We start from the raw sequence: 12,604 nt of genomic DNA on the forward strand, positions 1-12,604 counted from the left end.
TCTGGTAGAATTCAGCTGTGAATCTCTCTTGTCCTGGGCTTTTTTTGGGGGGGTTGGTAAGCTGTTAATTACTACCTCAATTTCAGAACTTGTTATTGGTCTACTCAGGGATTCAACTTCTTTCTGGTTTAGTCTTGGGAGGGTGTATGTGTCCAGAAATTTATCACTTTTTCCTAGATTTCCTAGTTGATTTGTGTAGAGGTATTTATAGTATTGTCTGACAGTAGTTTGTATTTCTGTGGGAACAGTGATGATATCCCGTTTATTATTTTTTATTGGATCTATTTGATTCTTCTCTCTTTTGTTCTTTATTAGTCTGGCTAGCAGTCGATCTATTTTTTAATCTTTTCAAAAAACCAGCTCCTGGATTCATTGATTTTTTTGAAGAGTTGTTTGTGTCTCTATTGGCTTCAGTTCTTTTTTGATCTTATTTATTTTTTGTCTTCTGCTAGCTTTTGAATTTGTTCACTCTTGCTTCTCTAGTTCTCTTAATTGTGATGTTAGGGTGTCTATTTTAGATATTTCCTGTTTTCTCCTGTGGGCATTTTAGTGCTATAAATTTCCCTCTAAACACTGCTTTAGCTGTGTCCCAGAGATTCTGGTACGTTGTGTCTTTGTTCTCATTGGTTTCAAATAACTTAATTATTTCTGTCATAATTTTGTTATTTACCCAGTAAACATTCAGGAACAGGTTGTTTAGGTTCCATGTAGCTGTCTGGTTTTGAGTGAGTTTTCTAATCCTGAGTTCTAATTTGATTGCACTGTGGTCTGAAAGACTGTTATGATTTCTGTTCTTTTGCATTTACTGAGGAGTGTTTACTTCCAATTATGTGGTCAATTTTAGAATAAATGTGATGTGGTGCTGAGAAGAATGTATATTCTGTTGATTTGGGAGGAGAGTTCTGTAGATGTCTATTAGGTCCACTTAATAGAACTCCAGAGCTGAGTTCAAGTCCTGAATATCCTTGTTAATTTTGTGTCTCATTGATCAGTCTAATATTGACAGTGGGGTGTTAAAGTCTCCCATTGTCACACTGTTATTGTGTGGGAGTCTAAGTCTCTCTGTAAGTCTCTAAGAACTTGCTTTATGAAGCTGAGTCCTCCTATATTGGGTGCATATATATTTAAGATAGTTAGCTCTTCTTTTTTCATTGATGTCTTTACCATTATGTAATGCCATTCTTTGTTCTTTTTTTTTTTTTGATCTTTGTTGGTTTAAAGTGTTTTATCAGAGATTAGGATTACAACCCTTGCTTTTTTTTTTTCTTTTTATTTTCTTGGTAAATCTTTCTCCATTTTTTTGTTTTGAGCCTCTGTGTGTCTTTGCATGTAAGATGGGTCTCCTGAATACAACACACTTATGGATCTTGACTCTTTATCCAATTTGCCAGTCTGTGTTTTTTAATTGAGGCATTTAGCCCATTTACATTTAAGGTTAACATTGTTGTGTGTCAATGTGATCCTGTCATTATGATGCTAGCTGGTTATTTTGTCTGTTAGTTGATGCAATTTCATCATAGTGTGGATGCTCTTTACAATTTGGTATGTTTTTGGAGTGGCTAGTACTGATTGTTCCTTTGCATATTTAGTGCTTCCTTCAGGAGCTCTTGTAAGGCAGGCTTGGTGGTGACAAAATCTCTCAGCATTTCCTTGTTTGTAAAAGACTGTATTTCTCCTTCACTTATGAAGCTTATTTTGACTGGATATGAAATTCTGGGTTGAAAATTCTTTTCTTTAAGAGTGTTGAATATTGGCCCCTACTCTCTTCTGACTTTTAGGGTTTCTGCTGAGAGATCTGCTGTTAGTCTGATGGGCTTCCCTTTGTGGGTAACCCAGTCCTTCTCTCTGGCTGCCCTTAACAATTTTTCCTTCATTTCAACCTTGGTGAATCTGACAATTATGTGTCTTGGGGTTGCTCTTTTCAAGGAGTATCTTTGTGGTGTTCTCTGTATTTCCTGAATCTAGAGAGGCAGTCTGGCTACAGCAGCTTTGCAGAGCTGTAGTGGGCCCTGACCAGGTTGAACTTCCTAGAGGCTTTGTTTACACTGTGAGGGGAAAACCACCTACTCAATCCTCAGTAATGGTGGGTGCCCCTCTCCCACTAAACTTGAGCATCCCAGGTCAACTTCAGACTGCTGTGCTGGCTGTGAGAATTTCAAGCCAGTGGATCTTATCTTGCTGGGCTTTGGGGGTGAGATCTGCTTAGCTAGACCACTCGGCTCCCCAGCTTCAGTCCCCTTTCCAGTGGAGTGAATGGTTCTGTCTTGCTGGCATTCGAGGCTCCACAGGGGTATGAAAAGAAAACTCCTGCAGCCAGCTCAGTGTCTGCCCAAACAGCTGCCTAGTTTTGTGCTTGAAACCCAGGGCTCTGGTCGTGTAGGCACCTGAAGGAATCTCCTGGTCTGCAGGTTGTAAAGACGATGGGAAAAGTGTAGTATGTGAATTGGAATGCACTGTTCCTCAATGCACAGTCCCTCACAGCTTCCGTGGCTAGGGGAGGGAGTTCTCTGACTGTCCCAGGTGAGGCAATGCCCTACCCTGCTTTGGCTCACCCTACATAGTCTACATCCACTGTTTAACTAGTCCCAATGAGATAAGCCGGGTACCTCAGTTGGAAATGCAGAAATCACTTGCCTTCTGCGTTGATCTTGCTAGGAGCTGCAGACCGGAGCTGTTCCTATTTGGCCATCTTGCCAGCCCTATGTATCATATTTTGAACAATATCTGATTAATTTCATTTACATCTTTTCTGCATTGTGTTCAGTCTTTGAGGGAAGAAGCTATGTGACATTTTCTTTGTCCTAGAGAGCCAAATGTATTACTAATCACATTGTGTCAATATAATTAGCTCTGTGAACTTGACTTGATGAAAATGAGTATGTTAATTCAGATCCTCTGAGAAGCCTGTCAGAAAGACAGGATTAAGTGTGTAATAAATGTTTTATGGGAAATGCTTGTAAGAGAAAACTGGGAAGGAGCTGGAAGAGGCCAGGAGAGCCATTGGACCACAACCCAAGGCTGACTCCAAGGGAAGAAAGGAAACTTAAGTGTAAATATTGTAGGTTGTAGTTTACTTCTAAGGAACATTTGAAAAGACCAATAGTGAGTCATCAGCCAAAGTTACCAATTAGGTTCCACTTCTTCAGAGCTGGCTCACCTTAATATTCCTTCTGTACCCAGTAACAGCTCATGGGAAGCTCATGGGAACGCTGCCCTTGGTGCAAACACAGGAATGATTTTACAGCATAGCAGTCAGTTGGGCCCTCGTTCAATGATAGCCTCTTTTGTTGGAGACCTGATGTGTATTTTTATGGCCAGAATCAGATATTTTAGATGAAAATTTAATGCATGTAAGCCCTAAAAGAGCATTCCATTTCTATCACTTATTCTGTGAAGTACTTTTATTCATAAAACCTTTTCAGACTACATTCCTTAGGGCAGGGCTATTGCTTTTCTTTATTTTGTCGTGTTTCTGAGTGGTATCCTGTATTAGACCCTATTTAAAAATCAAAGGCCAAGAATGTAAACTAAACACTGAGTGATTTACCATATTCAGGTAGTAGTTTACTTGTAATGGGGACATTACAATTTTTTTTAAAAAAGGAATATGGTGTTCTAGTTGTTTTACATTTCCATTTCTTAAAAAAAAAAAAGTATGTTAATTCGCTTTTAAATTGTTGCCAAAGGCCTTTTTTGTTCTTTACAGTGTTACATAAAAGGAAACTTACATATAGGAATTTTGCCAGCTGTGTTAGATAAGAAAATTTCTTTGTGAGTGAATATTTGTGAGTACATCTAGCTTTCTACATTTATTGTCTCCAGTGTTTATTTCACATCAGTGAATCTATTTTTAGAGCTTATGTTGATACTATCTTTTTCCTCTGCATATAGGACAAATGTAATAACCTTTTTTAAACTCAATTTTTTTATTATTAGATTCAACAGACAAAATGATACTGTCAAATTTATATGTACATATATTTCCGGATTTCTGTATTTTTTTTTTAACAGTCTCAAACTCCTAAAAGCTGCAAGTACAGAATTTTGTTTTCCTAAACTGTTTGAGAATGATTTGCCAACATGATGCCTCATCACCTTCAAATACTTTAGGACGTGTTTCTTATAAACAAGGATATTCTTCTAGGTAATCATAATGCAATATCCAAATCAGTATCACCTAATCTGTAGACATCATTCAGTTTTTACTAATCATCCAAATGGTCTTGATAGGATAGAAAAGGGATCCAGTGCAGAATCACAAAGACAGGATTAAGTGGGTAATAAATGTTTTTAATAAATGTTCATTTCATTAAGTTGTCATGTCTGTAATTCCCTTCAATCTGGAACCATTTCTCATTCTTTCCTTCACTTTCTTGACCTTGATGCTTTTGAAGATTACAGACCATTTTTTGGAATATCCCTTAATTTGGGTATGTCTGATGTTTTGTCATGGTTAGATTCAGGTTATACATCTTTGGCAGGAACAACACAGAAAGAATAATCCGTTCTTATTTCTTCTGCTCAGATAATATGTATGCAGTTTCATTTTTTCCCATTATTGGTGATGATCAGCTTGATCACATAAATAAGGTGTGTCTACCAGGCTACTCCACTATGAAATTACACTTTTACCCATTGTAATTAATAGGTATTTTGTACAGAGATATTTTATAACTATGTAATTGGCCCGTTTCTCATCAGACTTTCAATGTATTCATTTTTGTGTTATTATATCAATATAGACTCACAAATTCTCATTTTATTCAATGGATTGTATTTCCTTGCTATCATCATTTGTTTTGGTGTTCAAATTGTCCCCATATTGTCCAGTGTGAAGACTTCAAGCTTGTTTCTGTGTCCTTTTAATATATTCCATCACTCTTTGAGCCTTGACTTTCTTTATGGCTCAAAAAGGTATTCCAGGCTTATTTCTCTGTCCCAGCTCTAGAATTAGATACTTCTCTGAAGAGCTTTGTTTCCTTTAGTCAAAATATTAAGAAATCAAGATCGTCCCTGGTGTGATTTCGTCCTGCGCGGCTGTTCTTTTGAGCAGTGGTCGTTTATCTCCATTTGCCTTCTCTCCCACCTAAGTGCTTGCCGCCACCTGATGATGGAAGATTCGATGGATGTGGACATGAGTGCCTTAAGGACCCAGAACTATCTTTTCAATTGTGAACTAAAGGTCAACAAAGATTATCACTTTAAGGTGGATAATGATGAAAATGAGCACCAGTTGTCTTTAAGAACGGTCAGTGTAGGGGCTGGAGCAAAGGATGAATTGCACATTGTTGAAGCAGAGGCAATGAATTACGAAGGCAGTCCAATTAAAGTAACACTGGCAACTTTGAAAATGTCTGTATAGCCAACAGCTTCTCTTGGGGGCTTTGAAATTACACCACCAGTGGTCTTACGATTGAAGTGTGGTTCAGGGCCAGTGCATATTAGTGGACAACACTTAGTAGCTGTGGAGGAAGATGCAGAGTCAGAAGATGAAGAGGAGGAGGATGTGAAACTCTTAAGTATATCCGGAAAGCAGTCTGCCTCTGGAGGTGGTAGCAAGGTTCACAGAAAAAAGTAAAACCTGCTGCTGCTGCTGCTGATGATGATGATGATTTTGATGATGAGGAAACTGAAGAAAAAGCACCAGTGAAGGTATCTATATAAGATACTCCAGCCAAAAATGTACAAAAGTTTAATCAGAATGGAAAAGACTCAAAACCATCATCACTACCAAGATCAAAAGGACAATAATCCTTAAAAAAAACGGGAAAAAACTCCTAAAACACCAAAAGGACCTAGTTCTGTAGAAGACGTTAAAGCAAGCAAGTGTAGAAAAAGGTGGTTCTCTTCCCAAAGTGGAAGCCAAGTGCATCAAATATATGAACAATTGCTTCTGGATGACTGTGTAGGAGGCTAGTCAAGATCTCTGGCAGTGGAGGAAGTCTCTTTAAGAAAATAATTTAAACAATTTGTTAAAAATTTTCTGTCTTGTTTCATTTATGTAACAGTTGATATCTGGCTGTCCTTTTTATAATGCAGAGTGAGAACTTTCCTTACCGTGTTTGATAAACGTTGTCCAGGTTCCATTGCCAAGAATGTGTTATCCAAAATGCCTGTAGTTTTTAGAGATGGAACTCCACCCTTTGCTTCATTTTAAGTATGTATGGAATATTATGATAGGATGTAGTAGTAGTGATGGTCAGATGTGGAAATGGTGGGGAGACAAAAATATACGTGTGAAATAAAACTCAGTATTTTAATAAAGTAAAAAAAAATCAAGATCTGGATGGTAAATGTGTTTATTGTTATAGTGGGATCATTGCCTGGCTTATTGTATAGAACTAAGAAATATATATGTGTATATATATATATGCGTGTGTGTGCATACAAACATATATTTGCATCTATATTTTTTCTTTTTTATTAATACATAATTCACATACCATAACATTCACCCTTTAAAATGTACAATTCAAGCCAGGCACAGTGGCTTATGCCTGTAATCCCAGCAATTTGGGAGGTTAAGGCGGGTGGATCACCTGAGCTCAGGAGTTCAAGACCACCCTGGTCCAACATGGTGAAACCCCATCTCTACTAAAAATACAAAAATTAGCCAGGCATGACGGTGTGCACCTGTAATCACAGCCACTCGGAAGGCTGAGGCAGGAGAGTCATTTGAACTTGGGAGGAGGAGGTTGCAGTGAGCCGAGATTGTGCCATTACACTTTAGCCTGGGTGACAGACTCCATCTCAAAAAATAAAATAAAATAAAATAACAAAATAGTAAAGTAAAATAAAATGTACAATTCAGTGAGTTTTAGTATTTACAAGGTTGTGAAACAATTACCACTGTTTTATTCCAGAACATTTCCATCAGTCCAAAAAGAAACCCTGTACCCAATATAAATCACTCACTCTTTATCACTTCTGCCCTCACCCCTTGGCAGTCATTAACCTATATTGTTTTTATGGATTTGTCTGGTGGCGTTATTGTTTGTTGTGGTAGTTGTTTGATTGGTTGCTGACTTTTGTGTACTAATTCTATAGAGTTTGTATTCTTTGTCATGTGTGCCCACTGACATCTCTGCTTGGCGGTCAGCTAATGATTGAATAGACATTTCCTTAAATTCCTGGAACCAGTAAGTTTACCAGTCTTTGCTAAAGAGTCATGTGTGTGTGTTTGAACATGCATTTCCATTACTCAACCATTAATTGAAAACTCTGTCTTGCCTCTTCACTTCCTGCTTGTGTAGAACTTCAGAGTGAGCCAGAGGTGAGAATGCAGAGCCTTCTCAGGACTTTCCTAAGCATGCATAAAGCCTTGAGCACGTACACAGCCCTCCACATGAGCATTGCTCTCTAAATTCTCAAAAATATATCTGAGTCTTTCAAAGCCTTTATGGATGTCTCATTCCCCAGCATTTCCTTTTAAGCTTTTCGATCAGTGTATTTACTACAATTTTTGATTGTGTATAGTTATGAATACATAGTGATATTTTGATACATATAATGTAAAGTACCCAGATCAAGGTAATTAGCATTTCCATCTGAACTATTTATCATTTCTTTGTGTTGAGAACATCCAATATCATCCCTTGTAGCTATTTGAAACTATTTATTATTGTTAGCTATAGTCATCCTACAGTGCTATAGAACACTAGAACTGAGTTATCCTATTTAGCTATAATTTTGTATCCTTTAACAAATTTCTCTCTCTCTCCACCTGCTTCTCCCTACCCTTCTAAGCTTCTAGTATCCTCTCTTCTACTTCTTTCTTCTATGAGATCAACTTCTTTTTTAGCTTCTGCATATGAATGAGAACATGCGGTGTTTAGCTTTGTGTTCCTGGCTTGTTTTATTTAACATAATGTCCTCCTTTTTCATGTTGCCACAGATGACAGGATTTCATTCTTTTTTGTGGATTAAAGTATTGCATTTGGTATATATACCATATTTTCTTTATCCATTCATCTGTTGTTGGACACTTGGGTTGATTTCATATTTTGGCTATTGTAAATGTTGCAGTGAACGAGAGTGCAGCCATCTCTCCAACATCTTGATTTCCTTTCCTTTGGATAAATTCCCAGGAGTGGGATTACTGGATCATATGGTAGTTCTATTTGTAGTTTTTTAAGGAAACTCCATACTGTTTCGATAGTCGTTTACCCCAATTTGTGTCTACCTCCTCAGACAGCCACAAAATTAAACAGTTGCCTGTAATTGTTTTTGACAAATGCCCCTGGGGCAAAGACTTTTCGTGTTGGATGAGTCTTGCAAGTGGAGTGTTCTAGGGAACCACCATTCAGGTCAAATAATGATAATTCTGTGGGAAAAAAGGCTTAGTATTTCACTGTCTCTGATGCCTGCCAGACTGCTTGTCATTGCAAATGCAAACTGTTAGTTTTCAAGGTTATCATGAAGTTGGAGGGTGGGAGATGGCATCAAAGCAAGTTAAAAATGCCACAGAGTTCCCTGTTCTTACCAAGATTCAGTTATTTTTCTGGAATAATTACCCTCCAGGCGGCTGGAGGTCTTTGGTCAATTTCCAGAGTTCTGAAAAAGTTGATTCGATTATTTTTGTCATATTTCCTGCTATTGTGGAGGAGCTAATATTTGGCAATTCTCACTCTGTCTTTTTGCAGATGTCACTGCCCATATTTGTTTCTATATATAACCATTTGTGTTGAAAACTAGGGATTCATAGCAGTATTTTCAATTCCTCCAACACCAGAAGATTAATCTAGTGTTCTCCCTTCCTATATTTGTAACTTCCTTCTCTGACAGGGAGAAACGTAGCTCCCATTATTCTTAATATATTTATCTTTTTGAGCAGTGTGTCTCCATATAACCAATCTCCCATTACTGCTGCCAATATTCTTGTGTGCAAATGCCCTCCTGACACCCTGTACCAGGATGTCACCCTATATGAACTCCTCCTCATCTTGTTATACATTGATTCTCCATTTTTAGCCACCCACTTCCTCCTCTGAGTGGCCTTGTCATTCTTTTTAGGGTCTGACACGCCTACTAATGGAGCTGAAGAACTCCTAGCACCATCCTACACTGTTGATCACTCCCTTGTTCTTCTAGCACTTTCTTCACTTGGCTCCTACTCTCTTTTTTTCTTGCAGTCTCTTTTGCTCATTCTTTCTCTTTTTCTCCACTTCTTAATTTCAGACTTTGGACATCTGTTTTTCCTATCTACATGTATTGCATTGGAGTCTCATTCATTCCCATGGCTTAAATACCGTGCATTTATTGATAACTTCCAAATTTATATATTTGACCCCAACCTCTTTCTTGTACTTCAAGCTTATATATTCAATTGCCTATTTGATTTCTCTTCCAGAGCTCTAACAGATACCTCAAATACAGCCTATGTAAAACTGAATGTTTGATCTTTCTCATAAAAGCTGCTCACCCTTGTTTCTTTTTTCTATCTCAGCTAACAGTAACTCCAGTCTTTCAATTGCTCAGTCCAGAAACGTTGAATCTTTCTTTGATGCTCCTTTCTTTCTTTTACACTACATGTTGAGTAGGTAATCCTGTTGCCTACCACCAGGAATAGCAATCCCAGAATATTAAGCCACAACATGATTTGCAGGTGTTAGGGTTGCCAAGAAAAACTTGACTCATAGAGGCACGGGATGGAATGACACTGTAGTCACATAGAGAAGAGACAGAACAAGATCAGCATCAGTAATGAGTGTCAGTAGATCTTGTCTCACAGCCAAGGCAGGGAATGATCTGCACACACCCCTTTTGTGCTGCAAGTAAAGAACCTTGTTCATTCTCCACCAGGGACAGAGGTAGCAGTGGGGTAAGCCAGGTGCCATATGACACACACTTAAGCAGAACAAAGAAGTATAAATCAAACTCAGAACAGGGAGAGATATTCCTAAACAAGGCAATAATAATCCCAGCACAGGCTGTGACGGATCCTGATATTCATAAAAGAAAATATTCCAGGCCTAAGGCATATTCTTTTGCAACCATGGAATGGTCAGCAGGTTGTACACGATTCCCTTGCCCAGCACCACACAACCAATTTTTTAGGAAACCTTATTGACTCCACCTTCAAAACATAGACAGAATCTAATTATTTCTCCCCATTTCACTATAACTACCCTGGTCTCAACTAACATATCTGCTACCCAGTCACCCTGCTTCCAGTGGCTTTGTTTTTCATTTAGTATAAAAGGCAACATTCTTACAGTGATTTACCAGGCTGTAAACTCCATGTATGAGTATTCTGTCTGTCATGCCTTCTGTCCCAGCCACACTGCCAGGCTTGCTCACACTTCAGAACCCTTGCTCTGGCTGTTCCCTCTGCCTGGAACACTCTTATCCCAGAAATCTACACGGCTTGCTTTTTACCTCTCTCAATGCCTTGCTCGAGTGTTACTTTCTCAATATGGCCTGCCTTAACCACTCTGTTTTAAATTGGAACCTCTTTTCAGCCCAGCATTTTTCAGCGCTTTTTTCTACTTTATCAACATTTCACTTATTCCTTCAAAGATACTGTATAAATTATTTCTTTATTATGGCCATTGTCTATCATCTTCCACTAGAAAATAAGCTATATGAGAGCAATTTTTTGGTCCGTTTTGTTCATTGCTTACCCTAGTCTTCCACGTGGTAGATAATAAATATGTGTTGCCTCAGCGAAAGAAATGAAAGTTTAGGGAAGTCAAGTGATTCTAGTAAGTGGCAGAGCTGGAATTTGAGATGTTTGGCATTCAGAACTACCATTAGAAAACTTTTAAGTAAATTTTTTAACAAACGGTGATTTTAAAGTACTATCAACAAGTTACTGTTCTGGGCTGTATATTTAGGGGCTAATTTTATGATCTAGTCTATTCTAAGAACCTCATAACCATATTGATTTTATGGGGAAATACATGCTGAGTTTCAAAGAAAAACTGGTAAAGAACTTTTAGAAAATGATCTGTTCATTACTGTGGACTATCTGTACTGAATACTAAAGTAATAAGAAAACATGTAATTGGTAATGGTTCTAAAGGTTTGAGGAAAAAAGAACATGAGGAATATTGAGTACTGAAAAATTTTAATAAAAATATTTATTTAGAACCAAATTTTTAAATGTAAAATTGTAGTCTGGGAATATACCTACATTAATATTTTATTGACTTAATTTTTCCAATGCTTGTGGCCCTTCCTAAAACTAATAATTCATTATTATAATCAATAGCAATTTGGGTTTTATTATTTAAAAATACTTTGTTATGATTTTTATAGGCTAATACAGCAATAAACTCTTTCTGTTTAGTTCTGGGTATTGTTGTGTGTGTGTGTGTGTGTGTGTGTGTGTGTGTGTGTGTACCTAGTAAGATATACCATCATGCATCCCTTAACAACATTTCAGGCAACAATGGACTGTGTATGCAATGGTGGTCCCGTAAGATTATAGTGGAGCTGAAGAACTCCTATCACCCAGTGACATCATAGCATCCTAGTGCAACACATTACTCACCTATTTGTGGTGATGCTGCTATAAAACCTACTGTGCTGCCAGCTGTATAAAAGTATAGTATATACAATTACGTACAGTAAATAATACTTGATAAGGACAATAAACAACTATATTACTAGTTTATGTACTTACTATACCGTAGTTTTTAATTGTTATCTTAGGATGTATTTCTTCTACTTGTAAAATAACCATAAAACAACCTGAGTTAGGTCTGTCAGGAGGTATCCAGAAGAAGGCATTTTTTTTTTTTTTTTGAGACAGAGGTTGTCTCTGTTGCCCAGGCTGGAGTGCAATGGCGCAATCTTGGCTCACTGCAACCTCCGCCTCCTGGGTTAATGCAAAATTCTCCTGCTTCAGCCTCCCAAGTAGCTGGGATTACAGACATGCACTACCATGCCCAGCTAACTTTTGTATTTTTAGTAGAGACAGGGTTTCACCATGTTAGTCAGGCTGGTCTTGAACTGCTGACCTCAAGTGATCCACCCGCCTCGGCCTCCCAAAGTGCTGGAATTACAGGTGTGAGGCACCTTCTTGGCCTGGCCAAGAAGACATTGTTATCACTGGAGATAATATCTCCGTGCATATTTTTGTTCCTGAAGACCGTCAGTGGGACAAGATGTGAAGGTGGAAGACGGTGATATTGATGATCCTGACCCTGTATAGGCTTAGGCTAATGTGGGTGTTTGTGTCTTCATTTTTAATAAAACAGCTTAAAAAGTAAAAACAAATAAATGAAAAAATTTTAATTAGAAAAATCTTATAGAACAAGGATATAAAGAAAGAAAATATTAAAATATTTCTGTATAGCTGTACAGTGTAGTTTTACGCAAGGTATTATTACAAAAGTTAACGGGTTTCAAAAAGTAAAAGTTTATAAAATAAGTTACAGAAGCTAAGATTAATTTGTCATCTAAGAATGATATTTTTAAATTGATTCATTGTAGCCTAGTGTACAGTGTTTATAAAGGCTACAGTGGTATACAGTAATGTTCCAGGGCTTCACATTCACCCACTGTCACTCACTGACTCATCCAGAGCAACTTCCAGTCCTGCCAGCTGCATTGTCAGTAAGTGCCCTATACAGGTACGCCATTTTTAATCTTTTATACC

The 12,604-nt window shown here is 37.7% G+C and overlaps 1 protein-coding gene and 1 pseudogene across 6 annotated transcripts in view; both read left to right on the forward strand.

Moving 5' to 3' along the window:
* Nucleotides 1–12,604, forward strand: part of RABGAP1L (RAB GTPase activating protein 1 like) — a 726,923-nt gene that overhangs the window by 425,959 nt on the left and 288,360 nt on the right. The gene's annotated exons all lie outside the window — the stretch shown is intronic.
* LOC105711603 (nucleophosmin-like) lies at nt 5,111–5,941 on the forward strand (annotated as a pseudogene).

This window comes from Aotus nancymaae, unplaced genomic scaffold (genome assembly GCF_030222135.1).
Source record: "Aotus nancymaae isolate 86718 unplaced genomic scaffold, 86718_ANA_hifiasm-v0.15.2.pri h1tg000108l, whole genome shotgun sequence".
In the NCBI taxonomy this organism is placed as follows: domain Eukaryota; kingdom Metazoa; phylum Chordata; class Mammalia; order Primates; family Aotidae; genus Aotus; species Aotus nancymaae.